The following is a 9,212-nucleotide window of genomic DNA, read 5'->3' on the forward strand; positions in this document are numbered from 1 at the left end:
GGTTAAGAAGGTCAAGAAGAGTGACCTGAGTCCCAGGGGCGGTGCCAGAGCGGAGCTTAGAGGAGTCAGAGATGCGACGCATAGCAACGGACTTAGGAATATGTGCTCACGGTGTTGACAGACTAAAAAGCAACTTGGCCAGTGTGGCCTGAAGGTCGTCGATTTAAAACCTCCGCGTGTAGCCTGCCTTCTTACCGCTCTTCACTCGCTCCTGCTCTGGACCCAGGGAGCGGCTCATCTTTCCCCACACGCGCTGCGCTTCCACCTCCAAGCTTTCGTTTCTCCTCTCTCTGCATCTCCCCCTCGCCTGGATGCCCTGCTCCCTGTTACTCCTCCTCGTTGCCGGAAGCCCCTTTCAAATGCCGCTCCCTTCGCGGGTGTTCTCCGGTCCCTCGGTGGAGGGACAACCTCCGCGCGTCCAGCTCCGCAGCTGCCCTCTGTCTGCGCTACAGCGCTGTTCGCTCTGCCTCACGGTTGTTTCAGTCTGTGATTCATCTCTTCGCTCAGAATTGCTTCTTAAGTTTAAGAAAAGCTATGCAACAGGATGGGAATGAGAAAATAATCCCTTCTATCCCACTGCTGGCACACTTTTGTCATTTTAATGTATTCCTCTCCAGTTTTTCTGTCCACGTGTTTGGAACTGTAGCGCACTTGTGCTGATGTGTCTGACGTTTTTACCCTTATTAGGTCAGAACACTTCTCTCGTGTTGCAGTCTTCATCGCAAGTTTTAATAATTAGGCGCTGTTCCACTGTGCTAGTAACTTTTTGGTTCTAAGTGACAGAAACTCAACCTAAATGAGCTTAAGCAGAAAAGGGATCTTTGTGTGGAGGATATTGGGGCATCTCACAGAAGCCAAGGGTAGGCGTGTGGCTGGGCCTTGGGGACCCCGGAACAGGGATATAAATGCCATGAGGTGTACCCTGTGCCCGTGGCAGCTTCATTCTCTCCGCCCCCCCCTCAGCGGACCAGCTTCCTTTCCCTGTCCACGTGGCAGAAAACACCCACTGATCATGGCCAAGCTCTACACCTGACACTCCAGCCCCCCAGCAGAGACTGGTCCCTCTGTCTCAGAAGAAGACTCCTCTTGGGCGGCTAGGGGCAGGGTCGCACTCTACTAATGTGGCTCATCCTCAGGTAACCAGGTAGCTGGGTGGAGGTGGGATCCTGGGAAGAGCAGTCCGTGGTGAGATTTCCTATTGCTTCTAAATAACTGCCAAGGTAGCAGTAGATTCACATACAGATTTTTCCTCATTTTGAATTATTTTCTTTGGTCCGATTCTCAGAGGTGGGATGATGGGGTCATAAAGTTTGCACATTGTTATATTTGATATTACTACCGAATTGATTTCAAAGAATTATTCAATTCCACTGCCCCATCCGCAGTGTGTGAGAGAGCCATTTCATTGCACCACTGAGAGCACTGGGCATTATGACTTGAAATGGATTTTTTACTATTTTAATAATCGTAAAAAAGATATTTCATTGTAATTTTTATTAGCATTTTTCTGGTTACTGTAAGGCTGGAGATTTCCCCACGTATTTGTTTTATTGGTATATATTCCCTTTTGTGAATGGCCTCTTCCTGGTTTCCCCCATTTATCTAGTGGAGTGTTGATTCTCATTCAGATTTCATTGCCTCCTCCTTTTGTGTGTGCGTTTCACTTTCTCCACCTTTTTTGGGGGGCATGAATCCTGGTGTAGCTTGAATTATAGTTATTTGTGACCATGTCTGATTTTTTTGTTGGACTGTGAGCTCCTGGAAGGCAGAGCCAGGCCTGGGCACCCGCCTCTTGTGGAGCCTCGTCCTAGTAAAGCCCTCAGTGATGGTTGCCTGGATAAATAAGCGTGTGGTTACCGTACGCGTTGTGCAGCCTGCGGGGTGCTGCACACAGGCTACAGGGCTGTGAGGAGCACAGACCTCGTTCGTTAGGACTGGAGGTCTGCCACGTGCTGGAGTCTGGAACACACTGGAGCAGCCTTCTTTGGGACAGTGGAGGAGAGAGAATTACACAGCGACTGCACAGCTAGCGAGAGATCCTACTTCTCCTACAGAGTTCCAGAGAGTTCTATGAACTCCAGTGGGGTGGAAGCACGATCTGACAATATCTAGAGCAGGGATTGGCAAACTTTCTGTAAAAAGCTAGGTAGTAAATATTTTAGACCTTGCAGGCCACGTATAGTTGCTGTCACATAGCCCTCCTGGTGATTTTCTTTTCTGTATTTTTTTTTACAGCCCTTTAAAAATGTAAAAATAATTCTTGCTCACGGGTTGGGCACACACAGCTGTGAGCCTGATTTAGTCTGTAGGCTACAGTTTGCTAACACTAGTCTAGACTCTGGGGTCACAGAATATGACAGCTGGAAGGGCCAACTCCCTCATCATGATATAGATGGGGAAACCGAGTCCCAGAGGGCAGAGCTATGTGTTGGGTCCCCTCGCTGTTACTTGTGCTGAGCCAGGCAGCTGCGGGCTTGCTTGGGCCTTGGCGCGGTCCCCTCTGCCTGTCTTCTGGGCTCACCTGCTCCCGTCCCCTCATCTGTGCCCAGGCTCAGCTGTCCCAGGAACTTAGGGGGTGGTCTCTTACTGGGGCACAGGGCTCCGTCCCTGCCCCTTCCAGCATGGGAATTCTGTGACCCTGTGTCCTCCTGTTGAACTGGGGCTGCGGTGATGGACAAGCTGGAGCAGCAGCATTATTAATTAATGCTTATGTGTCAGAGGCTGAGAATTTTGTTGACTGTAGAAGCGTTTCACTTGTTACAATTGATTTTTAGCAAAAGTGACATTCTTTTTTCAACTAAATCATGTATGGGGCAGAAAATAGTAAATGCAATTGCTTCCTCTCTCCCAAGATAGCTCTCCTGACCAAGCACACACTCAGCAACAGACAGGACCACAAGCTGCTTGTTCGGTCTCCAGAGGCTTCGACAGGCTCAGAGGCTCACCCAGCCTCAGAGCTGTAGGGGCCGTGGGGTGTCCCCCACTCTTCCCACACTGGGCAAAGGGAGGCAGCAGCCCAGAGAGGTGTCCTGCTAGAGCTGTCCTGAGTGGTGTGTTATGCCGGGGTACCAGCGTCCTCACAGACGCCTGGGCAGCGGGCCGTCAGGCCTCTTGGGAACCAACGCCTGCTCAGCCGCGCATCCTGGAGGCTCTGTCTCTGCTCTCAGCTGGCTCTTCCCTGCAAGGAACAGCCACCCCACGCCCAACCTTGTGTTCTCACTACTCTCGCTAGTACTTGATGCCTCAGCTGGGGATGGGCAGACCTGATAATCAGATCTTTAGTTGGGGGGCCAAGGTTCTGGTGTTCACACTGCTTCTGCCAGCAGTCTCCCCCTCGCTCTGGGCCTCAGTTTCTCCTTTAGTACTAAGAGAGGACTGAGTGCTGTTCCTCAGTGCATTTGTTTCTGGCAGCCTGGTGACAAGGCTGACTTGGGACCAGGTTCAGTCCTGAGGGCCACCAGAGTGCTCCTGGGACCCAGGCTGTCCTCACCGGGCGCCGCCCTTCTCCTGCCTCGATGGTCTCTCTGGTCTTTCCTTCTGAGCCCTCTCCTTGCATCTCCGCCTCGCTCATGCTCGATGATCCAGCCCAGCACTCTCTCCACCAGGCCTTCGTACCTGCCTTCCGTCGTCTGGGAATGCCCTTCCTCCCCTCTTCGTGGGGCTAACTCCTGCCGGCCTTGCTGGGTATCCCCTCCTCTGGAAAGCACCCCTCCGCCAAGTTCCCGCTGCTCTTCCTGCGCTGGGTTACGATGGTAGGTTTTGGTGGGGGGAGCCCCAGTTCTGAGTCTTCTCCGTACTCCCATGCCTGTCATGGGTTGGACACCAGGCAGAGAGATGGGTAGACCTGGTAGGAGGCAGAGCACGTATGGGGAGCGAAGAAGATATTATGGAATGACTGAGCCATAGTTTTTTTTCTACACATTGCCCTTCATACCCCACCCCAGGCCAAGCCACGGCACAGCTTGATGAAATATGCTAGAGCTAGCAGTGCTGTCTCCATCATGGGAGTATGCTTCTTATTTTATTGAGGTCATAATAGTTTATAACATTTCAGTTGAGATTTCAGTTGTACATTACTGTTTGTCAGTCACCATATAAATGTGCCCCTTCACCCTTATCCCCACCCCCAACCCCTTCCCCTCTGGTAACCACTAATCTGTTCTCTTTGTCCGTGTGTTAGTTTATCTTCCACATATGAGTTAAGTCAAATGGTGTTTGCCTTTCTCAGTCTGGCTTATTTTGCTTAACATAATACCCTCCAGGTCCATCCATGTTGTTGCGAATGAGACAATTTTGTCTTTTTTTTATGGCTGAGTAGTATTCCATTGTATATATATACCACATCTTCTTTATCCAATCATCAGTCCATGGGCACCTGGGTTGCTTCCACAACTTGGCTATTGTGAGTAATGCTACAATGAACACAGGGGTGCATAAGTCTCTTTGTATTGTTGATTTCAAGTTCTTTGGATAAATACCCAGTAGTGGGATAGCTGGGTCATATGGTATTTCTATTTTTAATTTTTTAAGAAATCTCCACACTGTTTTCCACAGTGGCTGCACCAGTTTGCGTTCCCACCAGCAGTGGATGAGGGTTCCCTATTCTCCACACCCTCTCCAACATTTATTTTTAGTCTTGGTGATTACAGCCATTCTAGCGGGTGTAAGGTGATATCTTGGTGTGGTTCTGATTTGTGTTTCCCCGATGATTAGTGATATTGAGCATCTTTTCATGCACCTGTTGTCCATCTGTATAGCTTCTTAAAAAAATGTCTCTTTGTATCCTCTGCCCATTTTTTGATCGGGTTGTTTGTTTTTCATTTGTTGAGTTGCGTGACTTCTTTATATATTTTGGAGATTAACTCCTTGAGGAATGACTGAGCCATATTTTGTTTTCTAGAAAAAGGAGGTGCTGGAGCTCTGACTGCATCCCCTGCCTGCCCCTCTGCCAGCCCTTCCCCTGAGCTCCAGGGGAAGAAGTGGGGGCAGTGGAGTGGGGGCATCTCACAGGCTGGACAGCAGCACCTCTGGCCCTTCTTGACTATGTGGCCAGCATGTCACTGGCTACTCATGGCCACCCATAGCCACTATCTTGTGCTGTCCACACTTCAGCTTTGCCAGGGAGGCCCAGCAGTAGGATCAGGACTCTAGTGGGAGAGGGTGGCTTCTCCTGGGGGACAGAGGGTAGAAAGAACCCTGGATCTAGAGTTAGGATTCAAGTTAAGTTCTGCCTCTGACTTGCTGGGTGACCTTGGGCAAATCCTATCCCCCTCTGGGCCTGAGTCTCCCCTTCTGTACATCGAGGAGGTCAGAATGGATGATCTCTAAGACCTTTCAACTCAAAAAGGAGGTCCTGAGACTCATGTCCTGGGAGATGGCGTAGAGACAGAAGCCGCCCCATGGCAAGAGGACAAACATTGCAGTGATTCACTGTCCTGCGGCTGTTCTGGGAATGGGTTGTCACGTGTAGGGGCTGAGGCTCCACACCATTCCAGCAATCTGGATGAAGGGACCCAGAAGCAGGCACATACTGGCCAGGGTAGCAACACATGGCACACCACCACGCCCGGGAGATGGGTCTCTGAGTGCTGCTGTCACTCAGGGGGGCGCTTAGACCTGGGGTCCTGGAGGTGCCTCTTGCTCAGGTCTGGGTGCGTGTGAGCACGTGTGAATATGGACGTGTGCGGGAATGAGCCGGTATGCCCGTGAGCGTGACCCTGCGTGTGAACATATGCCACTGTGTGCGTGTGTGGCATGTAAATGAATGAATGTGAATGTGAGCGTGTCTGGGTGTATTGAGGACAAAGCATTTTGTATTTTGTCTAGCTTGCCTCTGTCTCAGGCAAACCAAGCCCTGGTGTTTCTTTGTTTATTTTCACATACGTGCGTGCATGTGTGCACGTCACACGCACACGCTGAGCCTAAAGGAGTCAACTTGAAGCAACATCCCTACCTAACGCGCCGCCACCCCATCCTGTGATCAATCCCATTCTTACATCCCTTTCCTCAGATAGCGCTTCTCAAACTTTAATGTGCAGGAGCCCCTCGGGGATCTTGCTAAAATGCAGGTTCTGATTCAGTGGGTCTGGGGTGGGACCTGAGATTCTCCGTTTCCAACAAGCCACCAGCCCATGCTCATGCGGGTCTCCGCTCCACACTCCGAGCCGCCTGTACTTTGGGAGCAAGGCTGTAGATCAGGGATCGGTAAACTATGGCCCGTCGGGCAAGTCTGGGCCCCCTCTGTTTTGTAAATGGAGTTTTATTGGAACCAGAGTTGGCAACAGAATTTATGGAGACCAGTGCAGTATGAAAATGTGGGTCCCCCTGGTTCAAAAATTATGAAGAATTTCATGACGGCGGCAGCGGAACGTCCAGCTAAGCCTGGGCCTGTTAAACGCAGGAACCTGAGCAACTGCCCGGGTCGAACACCAAGCAGCCAGCCCTTGCAGGCACACAGGCGCCGCCATTTGTTTCCCCGTCGTCTGTGGCTGCTTTTGCGATACAACGGCAGGGTTAAGCGGTTATCACAGAGACCGTACGGCCTACGAAGCCTAAAACATCCACTCCAGCCCTTTTCCAGAAAAGTGTGCAGACCCCTGTCTGGACACGGGCTCTCAGGCGTGGCTGGGCATCCGAATCACTGGGTGAGATTTTAAAACACTGATGCCTGGGTCCCTCCCTCAGAGAGTCTGAGTTAACTGGTCTGGGGGAGGCCTGCACATGAGGGACAGAGAGGCGCCAGCTGCTCTGGTCATCCTCAGGCAGGTCAGGGCTGAGAACCCCCGCCCCAGACCGTCCACGTTTGCCAAGCTTCGCTTCACACCATGGGTCCTGTTAGAAGCGCTGGCTCCCAGGAGCTCTGGGCAGCAAGTCTGCTGTGAACCTGGCTCCGACCACAGTCCTGAAGAATTTGGGCTCTTTTGGTGTCTTCCCAGAGCAAACATGGAGTCCTGGAGGCTGGTCTAAATCCACTGATGCTGGGTGCGTGGGGGGACCAACCACGCTGGTTTGCTCAGGACCGAGGGCTTCCTGAGGTGCAGGACTTTCTCTGCTAAAACCAGGACGCTTGGTCGCCTTGCCCTCGGTGCCCCCGCTTTGCTCGAGAGGTCAAGTGCAGCCAGGTCCTGCGACGGCTCCGCCTCCTCCGAGCCCCCTGTGTTGGTCTTGTTCAGCTGTGGTGGGACCAGCTAGGGCCCTGAGCACCCGGGGCTCTGCAGAGCTGTGTCCTCCCGGCACAGTTTCAGACAAAACCCCCAAATGCCTATCTCAGTTGTAAGTCACTTCTGACATAACCCATTTATGGTCTAGGTTTTGAAACGCACAGGGGATGGATTCTCCCGAGATGAGAAATGACTGGTACCGTTGAGTGGGGTGGCCCCATCAAACTCCCAAAGCCCTGTAGTTGAAGAACCAGGTCCAACTGTCTCATTCTCTCTGACTCTGGACAAGTGTAATCTGAATTCCCTGGTCTTCATTGCCCATGGGTGCAAAAGAGGTTATATTAACAATAGTAAATTAAATTCTGCTGGTTCTTCAGCCACATCTCAAATTGTTTCCAGGTTGTTTGCTGAGAGTGTCCCATATGTGTTCACACAACGGGATGTAAATAGAGATGGTGTTATAAACGTTAAGGAAATGCCTTTAAAAAGAGGAAGAGGTGCCCTTCTTTCTCACTTCCTGCTTGCTGGAATGCAGCTGTAATGAGTGGAGGTCCAGCAGCCATTTTGGACCATGAGTCGGCTTTGGGAATGCATGGTAGGATAATAAGATGGAAGGAACATGGCTCCTTGACCCTGTGGGATGGCACACCAGCCCAGTATTTCCTGTTGCTGGACTTCTCAAAAGTAAGAGAAGAATAAAACTTACCTTAAGACGCTATTTTTAGGGGCTTTGTTTTCCTCAAAGCTGAACCCAACCTCAATCAATACTGGTGTCAAAATGGAACTTTCTCCTCTGTCCTCCCGGCCAGAGCCTGGCTGTGTCCGTGCTGAAGTGAGGACCATGTGTCCCTCCCCAGCTCTGCTGCCCACCGTTTCCCTTGGGCTCCCCAGCAGAAGGTCCCCAGCTTCCCAGTGCAGCGCTGCTCGCTGCTGTCTGTTTCTCCTCTGGCAACGCGTTATTCTGGCCTTCTCATACTTCGCCGAACACAGGAATCCCACTGGGGCTTGGTCAAGTGCAGGTTCTGACTCAGCAAGTCTGCAGGTGGGGCTGGAGAGTCTGCATTTCTAACAAGTTTTCAGTTGGTGTTGCAGACCATGATTTGAAAACTAAGCTGTTGGGATGCTCGCCTGCGAGCTTCTTGAAGGCACGGACCATGTGGAAGTCACCTGTTTCCACGATGCTTGGCACATAACAGGTGCTCAGTGTGTGCAGAAGACTGACCGAGTGGTCGGCAGTTAGTGCGCCAGATGCCCAGGCGTCCTGCAGAGAGGAGCCGCCGCTCTCTTTACTGTGCGTGTCTCAAATTCATCTTCACTGGAGCCCTATCTTCAGACATGCTGTCAACATCCTGTGGAAATCGTGCTCTGAGAAACCCACTTGGCGGACTCTGATTTTGGGAGGTCTCTGCGACCCTGTGACAGTGCGAGCCAGTCTCCATATGGGAGTCTCGGTGCCAGGATTCTGTTTGGGTGTCTGCTTCAGCAATCAGGAGAAATTGTTTCAGCCCAGACTCCCTGTACCCCCCAGGGCCTGCAAACTCCTTGAAGGGACATATTAAATATATTAAAATATAGGAGCCAGTGCAATTACTAAGGTGTTCATCTTTCCTCTTCCTCGGCAGTGCCCATCAGGCCTATGACCCCCTCAGGGCCATGGGAGCCTGAGTTGTTTGCCAGTTAGCATGTTCCTGTGGATTTGTTCAAATGTGTGTGTTCCCAGGCTGAGCCCCGGCGGAAGTGCCGGGGAGGAAGCTGAAGGAGTCTGAAGCTGGGGAAAAGGCTGCACCTCCTCCAGGGATGAGGCTGCTGAGGTGAAGCCTGGAGCTGTTTCCTGTAAGAGGAGCCTGCTGGGCTCTGGGGGGGCTGCCTTTGCCAGCTTCAAGGGAAGGAGGGCAGCCGGGAGCTGGGGCTTTGTCATCCCTCTGCGGGAGCATCCTCAGAAATGCAGGCCTGGCTGTCTGCTCAGGAGCCCTAAGGGTGGCCTGTAGCCCCCAAGGGGTCGAATTCGCTGGTTCTAGTCATGGGGTCTACACAGTGCATCCCTTGGACTAG

Source organism: Equus caballus, chromosome 25, assembly GCF_041296265.1.
Source record: "Equus caballus isolate H_3958 breed thoroughbred chromosome 25, TB-T2T, whole genome shotgun sequence".
Lineage (NCBI taxonomy): Eukaryota > Metazoa > Chordata > Mammalia > Perissodactyla > Equidae > Equus > Equus caballus.